We start from the raw sequence: 9289 nt of genomic DNA, 5'->3' as shown, positions 1-9289 counted from the left end.
TTAAATTAATTGTTCAATTATTGATAAAACAGGTTAATATTCTATTAGAATCATTGAATTCAATAGAAAATGGTACCGGTAATAGAATTATGAACATAATAAACTAATTGACAAATTGGGCAATGAAATTATCATGTAATGAATTAAGAGGAGCAGCTCAAAATAAACTGAAATTCTAATAAAAACACTTGCAATTCAGGGTAAAGGGTACAACATAAACATCAGCTCAAAATAAACTGAAATTCTAATAAAAACGCTTGCAATTCAGGGTAAAGGGTACAACACTCCATCTACACATAGTATGCTTACTATAATATAAACATCAATACACCAGTCTCAATGGAAAACCATCAATTTTCCTGTAGACAATGTCGTAAGGGGTTTCTAATACAACAGTCTCATTGGAAAACCATCAGTTTTCCTGTAGACAATGTCGTAAGGGGTTTCTAATACAACAGTCTCATTGGAAAACCATCAGTTTTCCTGTAGACAATCGTAAGGGGTTTCTAATACAACAGCCTCATTGGAAAACCATCAGTTTTCCTGTAGACAATGTCGTAAGGGGTTTCTAATACAACAGCCTCATTGGAAAACCATCAGTTTTCCTGTAGACAATCTTAAGGATTTCTAATAATTACTGGTTAGGGAACATTGTAACACTTAGAAAGTCAGGAACCATTTAATTAATAACTATATACATGAAAGTACGGTATACCAAGTCAGTAACAAAATGTATATGGCAAATATAAGAAAGCAGAATACAATATTAGAGGGACGAAAAGCCTGCACGTTTGAAATCGAATATGGGGGTTTAAGATGCATAAAAATGCATCAGTTTTGAGGTGAAGATAGAAATTTGACGTTCTAAAATCAGAACCGAATATGGGGTTTTAGAATGCATCAGTTTTGAGAAAAGGATAGAATTTCCACTTTCTAAGATCAGTTTTGAGGTGAAGATAGAAATTTCACGTTGTAAAATCAAAACCGAATAGACCTATGAGGTTTTAGGATGCATCAGTTTTGAGAAAAGGATAGAATTCCCACTTTCTAAGATCAGTTTTGAGGTGAAGAAATTTCACGTTCAAAAATCAGAACCGAATATGGGGTTTTAGAATGCATCAGTTTTGAGAAAATGATAGAATTTCCATTTTCTAAGATCAAAATAATTATTTTCAAAAGAAAAAACAACCAATCAATTCTTGACAAATTATTAAAAAAAATATAAGGGTCCTGAAATATGTAGCGCTCTGAGGGTGGGGCGAGAGATTTGTAGAAAAGGATAGTTTTGTAACAACTCTAAAAATTGGTTTGTCTATTGTCAACATTACAGCGGAGATTGTTCTTGAAATAGCAGATCTCTACATCGCCATTTTGTTTCATGTGTAGTATAACTAATAGCTGATGAGATTTCAAATTAATTTCATCAAGAGTAGAAAAATCAATTCCTAATAATTAATCATTATAAATATGACTTCTATGTTTAGTACCGTAGCAATCTTGACAAGCAAGTAGAAAGGACATTCAAAAATATTTCACAAGAATACAACATCTATAATTGTAGACGATTTTAGGTCTAGAAGTGAATATCAATAGCCACAAAAATAGACAGTTCCAAGTTCCATCGAAAACTTAAGATACTTTCATTCAAGTAGAAAATAGTATAAACTACTTTCGAAATTTACATATACCATCTAACATTTAGCACCTACAATATCAACACATATCACAATACACATCACAGTGAAAGTAGATAATAATTACAAAAATCGAAGCTTGAAATTGTAATCAAACTTCGAATTAGATGAGGAAATACAGAAATACATTTACAACATTCAATTACGATTTATCAAGCAAGCATAGGTTAGTTAACACGCTAAGATCTTATAACACCAGTTAGGATATTCAAGCTCAGAGAGCTTGAAAATATTGAGCATTACAAGTAATATTCATAGTTGAAAACGTCAAGACATTACATAGAATATAATATTACAAATATATTGAAGCATAATTTCAAGAAAGAATTGAGCTGAAGCTTCAATACTTGATCGAAATTAATCAAGAATCCACTCAGATATTGAACCATTCATCACTTCACATGAAGATAATAATTAATATTCTTCTAATGTGAGTAGACATACCGAATATTCTTTCTCAATAAAGATGAGATCTCACGTAGAGATGTGTCGTTCGGTCATGACCCGTTCAAATTGAACGGGTCATCAAGGTGAACGAGTGATCCGGATCACATTTATTCAAAAGACCCGTTCATTTGACAACGGGTCGCGGCAGTGAATTTGAACTATTGATCCGAATCAGTAAAGTGATCCGAACTTCCCATCTCTAGATCTCAGATGTAGTAGGCCTATTACAGTGGAAGTAGATCAAAGATTAACTTTAAATAGAGATTAGAGCATTGAATCATAGAGAAAATATAGCTAGATATCTTTCCTCTAAGATTTTACTCACAAATATATATATAAATGACACCGATCTCTTAAAATTACTAAGCAAACATAGAGAAAATATACCGTTAATGATAACAGCATGTAGTATACATCTCTGACAATAAGTTTGTAAAGTGTAATGAGAGTAATACACTTCAAGCTATGGGTATTAAACCCTATGAGTATTAAACTCTGAAAATGGAAAGCCTTGATCTCATTTATATATAATGAATGTTATTAGTTTAAATTGAAACTTTCTAAAGTGATAAGCAGAGTTTTATTAAGCCTGAAAGAGGTATATGTTATCATTTATCAAGATAGGAACAAGTCCTCATATCTACATATAGGTGATACAAAGTCACCCCAATCAAATGATAACAATTTCCTGAAAGAGGTATATGTTACCATTTATCAAGATAGGAACAAGTCCTCATATCTACAAACAGGTGACACAAAGTCACACACTCAAGTATGATAACAATATTCAAGTTAAGGTTGCGTACCTTCTCGGTACTTGATAATCTATTGAGTAGATAGAGAAACCTAAGTACAATATCCAAAACACTAGTTTCAGAATTAGGAATACATGTTTAGTTTGGTGTAACGTCACACCTTTACTATTCCGGTACATGTTTAGTTTGGTGTAACGTCACACCTTTACTATTCCGGTACATGTTTAGTTTGGTGTAACGTCACACCTTTACTATTCCGGTACATGTTTAGTTTGGTGTAACGTCACACCTTTTATATTCCGGTACTTGATAATCTATTTGAGTAGATGAAGAAACCTAAGTACAATATCCGAAAGTCTAGTTTCAGAATTAGGATTACATGTTTAGTTTGGTGTGACGTCACACAGATTACAACAGACACTTGATAGTTTTAATAAATTACATAGGATTTAATGCTAGTTAGTCTCCTTGTGGTGCATGCACCCTGTATAACGCTGAATGAGCTAACGTCTACTAACTGGCGGTCAGACAAAGTATGTTCTCCTGACCGTAGACGACACAACGACTCTACATAATAAAGATGTATGTCGTAGCGCCTTACGCTGAATAATAATAAATTACAACTTGACACACACGCTAATATCAATCATAAATTATTTACATTTTTATAGAAATATCATATTTTTAAATCTTGTTTACATATATGAGTACATTACTTTCAAATAATTATGTATAATGTTTTTATAATCCATGATACTATAGTGCAGTCCACGTTATAATGGCAGTGAAGAAAGATAGAAGAACAACGTTGCCGATTTTTGTTTCTCTCTTTCTCTCTTAGGTATGTCATCAACATGTATCATGAATATTTTTATGAATAAACAATACATCTTACAAATTTATACCTTTGTATGTATCATACGTTTTTTAAGAATAAACAATACATCGTATAATGACTAGGGATGGGTATCGAAAGACAAAACATCGATGTTTTTTTCATCCTAACATCGATAAGTGAAAAACATCGAACAGTAAACATCGATGTTTGATGTTGGAACATCGATGTATCGATACCCATCCCTAATAATGACAAATTTACTTAGTCATAGTACGTTGACAAAGAATTATCGAATTTTACCCTGGATACCATAAAGTGGATGATAATCTACAGATTTTGTTTCAACTAGTTTGAAGAATAATTCCATATTACCCTTTTGTTTTTAAAAACTTTTTAATTTATTTATTTCTTTATTTATTTCGAACTTCGAATGTCATAAAAATTCCTAGTAAACTTACCTAATTATGTTCTTAATATTGTTTTTGTGATTGGGCACCCGCCGAAAAACCTACAGGTTTGGCAGGACCCTAAATTGTTTTTTTGAAATTGTGAATAAAATTTGAATTGTGAATTGTGAATTTAAAAAGGGTACTATAAAATTTACTTGTCAACTAACAAATCAATCAACCCTAATACGTTACTTGTTGATAATAATATGGTTGATAATCTCAAAATCTCATTTTAAGTACCTACATGAAATCAAATACAAATCTGATCATTAAATGCAAGTTAAACTACTATAGTTTAATGACTAATGTTCACTAAACATATTGTCATTAAGCTATTAAGCTGTAATTTGAGTAGTGCTATATCATCACTAGTTTTAAACTGTCGGTCCCGGCTGAAGTATGACAGTCGTAAGGCCCATTGACGGCTTAAATTATATATTCAGGCGGTGGGACCTTCCCGCAAGGGACTCCCCACCAACAAAAGCCATACGAATTTACTTTTATCACTAGTTAATTTTATTTACAATATAGCTGTTTTGCAGATAATCTGAATTAATCCAAGTTCTAACTAATGAATTTATGCTCTGCTAGTCAGAAAAAAATAACATTGAATTTTATGGGAGTGTTCACACACATTTGCAGAACAAAAATACGTGAACACTCCCATAAGATTCAATGTTATTTTTTTCTGACTAGCAGACTAGTTCCATTGAAAGTAGGGGTTTTCGGGCCTGAGCTATACACCAACTAACTATTAGGAAAAATTGATTATTTTAGCTTACAAAGATCACGCGAATCTTTTTACTAATTTCTTTTCCTACAGTTACGTTGAAAAGTGGCCATTGCTGCACTGATTACAGAACGCAAAGAATCACTTTTCCGCTCTAGTGCGGGAAAAATTTTTCTGCACTCCAGATTTGCAACGTGGCAACGAAAAATACTTAGTAGGTTATATGGAGCAACAGTGCAGCAAAATCAAAATGAAGTTGGTAACAGTGACTGCTGTGGCTGCTATAGTGAGCAGAGGTGCAACCAAGCACAACGCGCTAATTATTACTATTATAACGAGGACAGCAACAGCACAGTGCCACCACAGCACACACCACACAGCCGCCTCGCCATTCAAACACTACTAAGTTATTTGATGCATTTCAGGCAATTTTACCCATAATTACCCACTTTTCATATTCAATGGTAACTGTAGGAAAAACTTAATGTGAAATACATGCGCAAAGTTCCTCTGCTGCACTCAAGAAACCATTCCGCCCTCGCCTACGGCTCAGGCGTAAACGTTTCTTTCGGTGCAGCAAACTGTCACTATGCGCACTAGTTGCACAAATAACTATTTTACAATTTAGAGTGTGTTTCCATGATGATCCCCGATTAAAAGGGGATAAAAAATTTGAACAAAATATTCTTAGTACAATAACGTTATCTTAATGATTTTCTTGAATAGTATTTACAGTCTATAATATTCTAGAAAGATTACGAGAATCTTTTTACTAATTTCTTTTTACAATTTAGAATGTGTTTCCATGATGATCCCCGATATAAGGGGATAAAAAATTCGAACAAAATATTCTTAGTACAATAACGTTATCTTAATGATTTTCTTGAATAGTATTTACAGTCTATAATATTCTAGAAAGATTACGAGAATCTTCTTACTAATTTCTTTTTACAATTTAGAATGTGTTTCCATGATGATCCCCGATTATAAGGGGATAAAAAATTCGAACAAAATATTCTTAGTACAATAACGTTATCTTAATGATTTTCTTGAATAGTATTTACAGTCTATAATATTCTAGAAAGATTACGAGAATCTTTTTACTAATTTCTTTTTACAATTTTTGAGCTTCCACCAAAATTATCCCCAATAAAGGGGATGAAAAAGTTTGAACAAAATATTCTTAGTATAATAACGTAACATAATAATATCCTTGAATAGTATTTACAGTCTATAATTCTAGACAGATTACGAGAATCTTTTCACTAATTTCTTTTTACAATTTAGAATGAGTATTTTCTTGAATAGTATTTACAGTCTATAATATTCTAGAAAGATTACGAGAATCTTTTTACTAATTTCTTTTTACAATTTATGAGCTTCCATTGAAATTATCCCCAATAAAGGGGATGAAAAAGTTTGAACAAAATATTCTTAGTATAATAACGTAACATAATAATATCCTTGAATAGTATTTACAGTCTATAATTCTAGACAGATTACGAGAATCTTTTCACTAATTTCTTTTTACAATTTAGAATGAGAATTTTCTTGAATAGTATTTACAGTCTATATATTCTAGAAAGATTACGAGAATCTTTTTACTAATTTCTTTTTACAATTTTTGCGCTTCCATTGAAATTATCCCCAATAAAGGGGATAAAAAAGTTTGAACAAAATATTCTTAGTATAATAACGTAACATAATAATATCCTTGAATAGTATTTACAGTCTATAATTCTAGACAGATTACGAGAATCTTTTCACTAATTTCTTTTTACAATTTAGAATGAGTTTCCATCTTGATCCCTGATAAAGGGAATAAAAAATTCGAACAAAATATTGATAGTACAATATGGTGTCATAATAATATCTTTGAATAGTATTTACAGTCTATAATTATTGAATCGGCCTGAGGAGAAAGGGAACATGTCAAAATTTTTCATTTTTCTATGGTTGAAATGAGTTGTTTACTGTGGGATAAATTAAGTCTAGGAGGACAAGATATATTTCTTACAATTAAAAAAAAATATTATTAAAGAAGGACAATAATTAATTATACCCCTTATAAAAAATAAACCCCGTGAACTAAAACGATCAAATAAAAAACCAACAAAATAGAATAAACCAGATGAAATTAATCCATGACTAATTATTGATTGGAGTTGAAAGGGAACATGTCAGCATTCTCTTTATACGAGAAACAGATATCGTATTTTTGCTGCACTGGAGTGAAAGGGAACTAGTCATGACACACATGTTCCCTCCCTTTCAACGTCGAACATTCGAAAATTAGCTGTTTGTCAGTTGTGATTTTTATGCTATTGCTAAGCTGCGTACAGATATACGCGCCTCCAACCCGCTCCGCGCAAGCTCCGCCATCGTTCCGCCATCGCTCTGCAATCGCTCCGCCCCCGATCTGCAGTCGCACCGATCATGAACGTTACGGGAGATGTTAGCTCTTCTCGCGTTCCACTCTTGCTCCCCGGTCGATCATCAATCGCTCTGCTCGAGTGACGTTCGGTTGCGGAGCAGAGCGAAAGTCTGTACGCACCTTTAGGTCACGCGTTGCTTTGATGTTAGATTGCTTTCGGTTGAGGTGTTTATTGTAAAAGTTGAAGAGTGATAATTTATAATATCATCATGAGTAAAAGGAAGTTAACAAAAAACTCAATTTTAAGAGATGAATCTTATATAAGTGCTCATACTGGATTAAAATTGTTGTCTTAAAAGAGTTTGCACCCTAATGACGAAAAACAATCTTGAAATTATCAATACTTTTATATGTACAGTATTCAGATTTTCTCTCCCCTGAAAAATTATGATTTTTGACATGTTCCCTTTCTCTTCAGACCGATTCAATTATAGATAAAAAAAGTTCGAACAAAATATTCGTAGTACAATAATGTGATTTTCTTAAATAGTATTTACAGTCTATAATTAAAGACAGATTACGAGAATCTTTTTACTAATTTATTTTTACAATTTAGAATGTGTTTCTAAGTGGATCCCCAATAGGCTGAAGGGGATAAAAAATTCGAACAAAATATTATTAGTACAATAACGTCATCTTAATGATTTTCTTAAATAGTATTTACAGTCTATAATATTCTACAAAGATTACTAGAATCTTTTTACTAATTTCTTTTTACAATTTAGAATGAGTTTCCATGATGATCCCCGTTAAGGGGATAAAAAATTCGAACAAAATATTCTTAGTACATAAGGTATCATAATAATATCCTTGAATAGTATTCATAGTCTATAATTCTAGAGAATTTCGAGAATATTTACAGAGAATTAAGATTCTAAAACTGGATCAAGTGAGTTAAATAGCTTATATACTAAGGAGAGTCTTTGGGTATGTTCTCTTCTCCTATTATATTCTTATACTTATAACTAACTAGACTTCAAGTTTCATATTATATAGGACATACAAAGTGTTGCAGAGCTCGACTATCCGTGTAAAATTATTGTGACATGATGTCCGAATAGACAAATTTTCGGATAATTATTGTTAATTAAGGATAAAATTATTGGATAATATTGGATATTTAATTATTGGATAATTAAGGACTAAAGAAGTAGAGTAATAGATTCTGATTACTGTAAGTCTTGAAAAAGATATAGTAAAATTGTAAATAGAAATTTAATAATATTCATGTACAATTTAATATTTGTAGTTCAAATACAGTAATGTTATTATTTTGGAACAAATTATTATAATTTTATTTTATTGTACAAAAAACATTTATCTTGAAAACTAGGAATAGGAATCAAGGATGAAAAATTAAAAGTCCAAAGTAGACTTCAGTTTATCCAGAACCTAAATTTTCGGTTTTCGACTCACTAGAGTTTTGGACAACAGAAGTTATGGATAATCGAGCTCAAATAAAGGGGTTTCATTGAAAGAGTAGTTACAGCATTCATGTGAAAACTTGAAGTAGCTTACATCTATACATGGTCCAAGATCTGCTATGGGTACATGCTTTGAAGCAATGTACAAGAAGTATTTTTACAAAATTATCAAAAACAACCCAAGATCTAGCCTACATCTATACAAGGGTGTAGCCCAATCTGCTATCAATGGGTACATGCTTTGAAGCAATGTACAAAAAGTATTTTTACAAAATTAGCAAAAACAACCCAAGATCTAGCCTACATCTATACAAGAGTGTAGTCCAAGATGCTATCAATGGGTACATGCTTTGAAGCAATGTACAAGAAGTATTTTTACAAAATTATCAAAAACAACCCAAGATCTAGCCTACGTCTATACAAGAGTGTAGTCCAATCTGCTATCAATGGGTACATGCTTTGAAGCAATGTACAAAAAGTATTTTTACAAAATTATCAAAAACAACCCAAGATCTAAC

The sequence above is a fragment of the Nilaparvata lugens genome, chromosome 13 (assembly GCF_014356525.2).
Source record: "Nilaparvata lugens isolate BPH chromosome 13, ASM1435652v1, whole genome shotgun sequence".
Lineage (NCBI taxonomy): Eukaryota > Metazoa > Arthropoda > Insecta > Hemiptera > Delphacidae > Nilaparvata > Nilaparvata lugens.
This window is presented reverse-complemented; position numbering follows the sequence as displayed.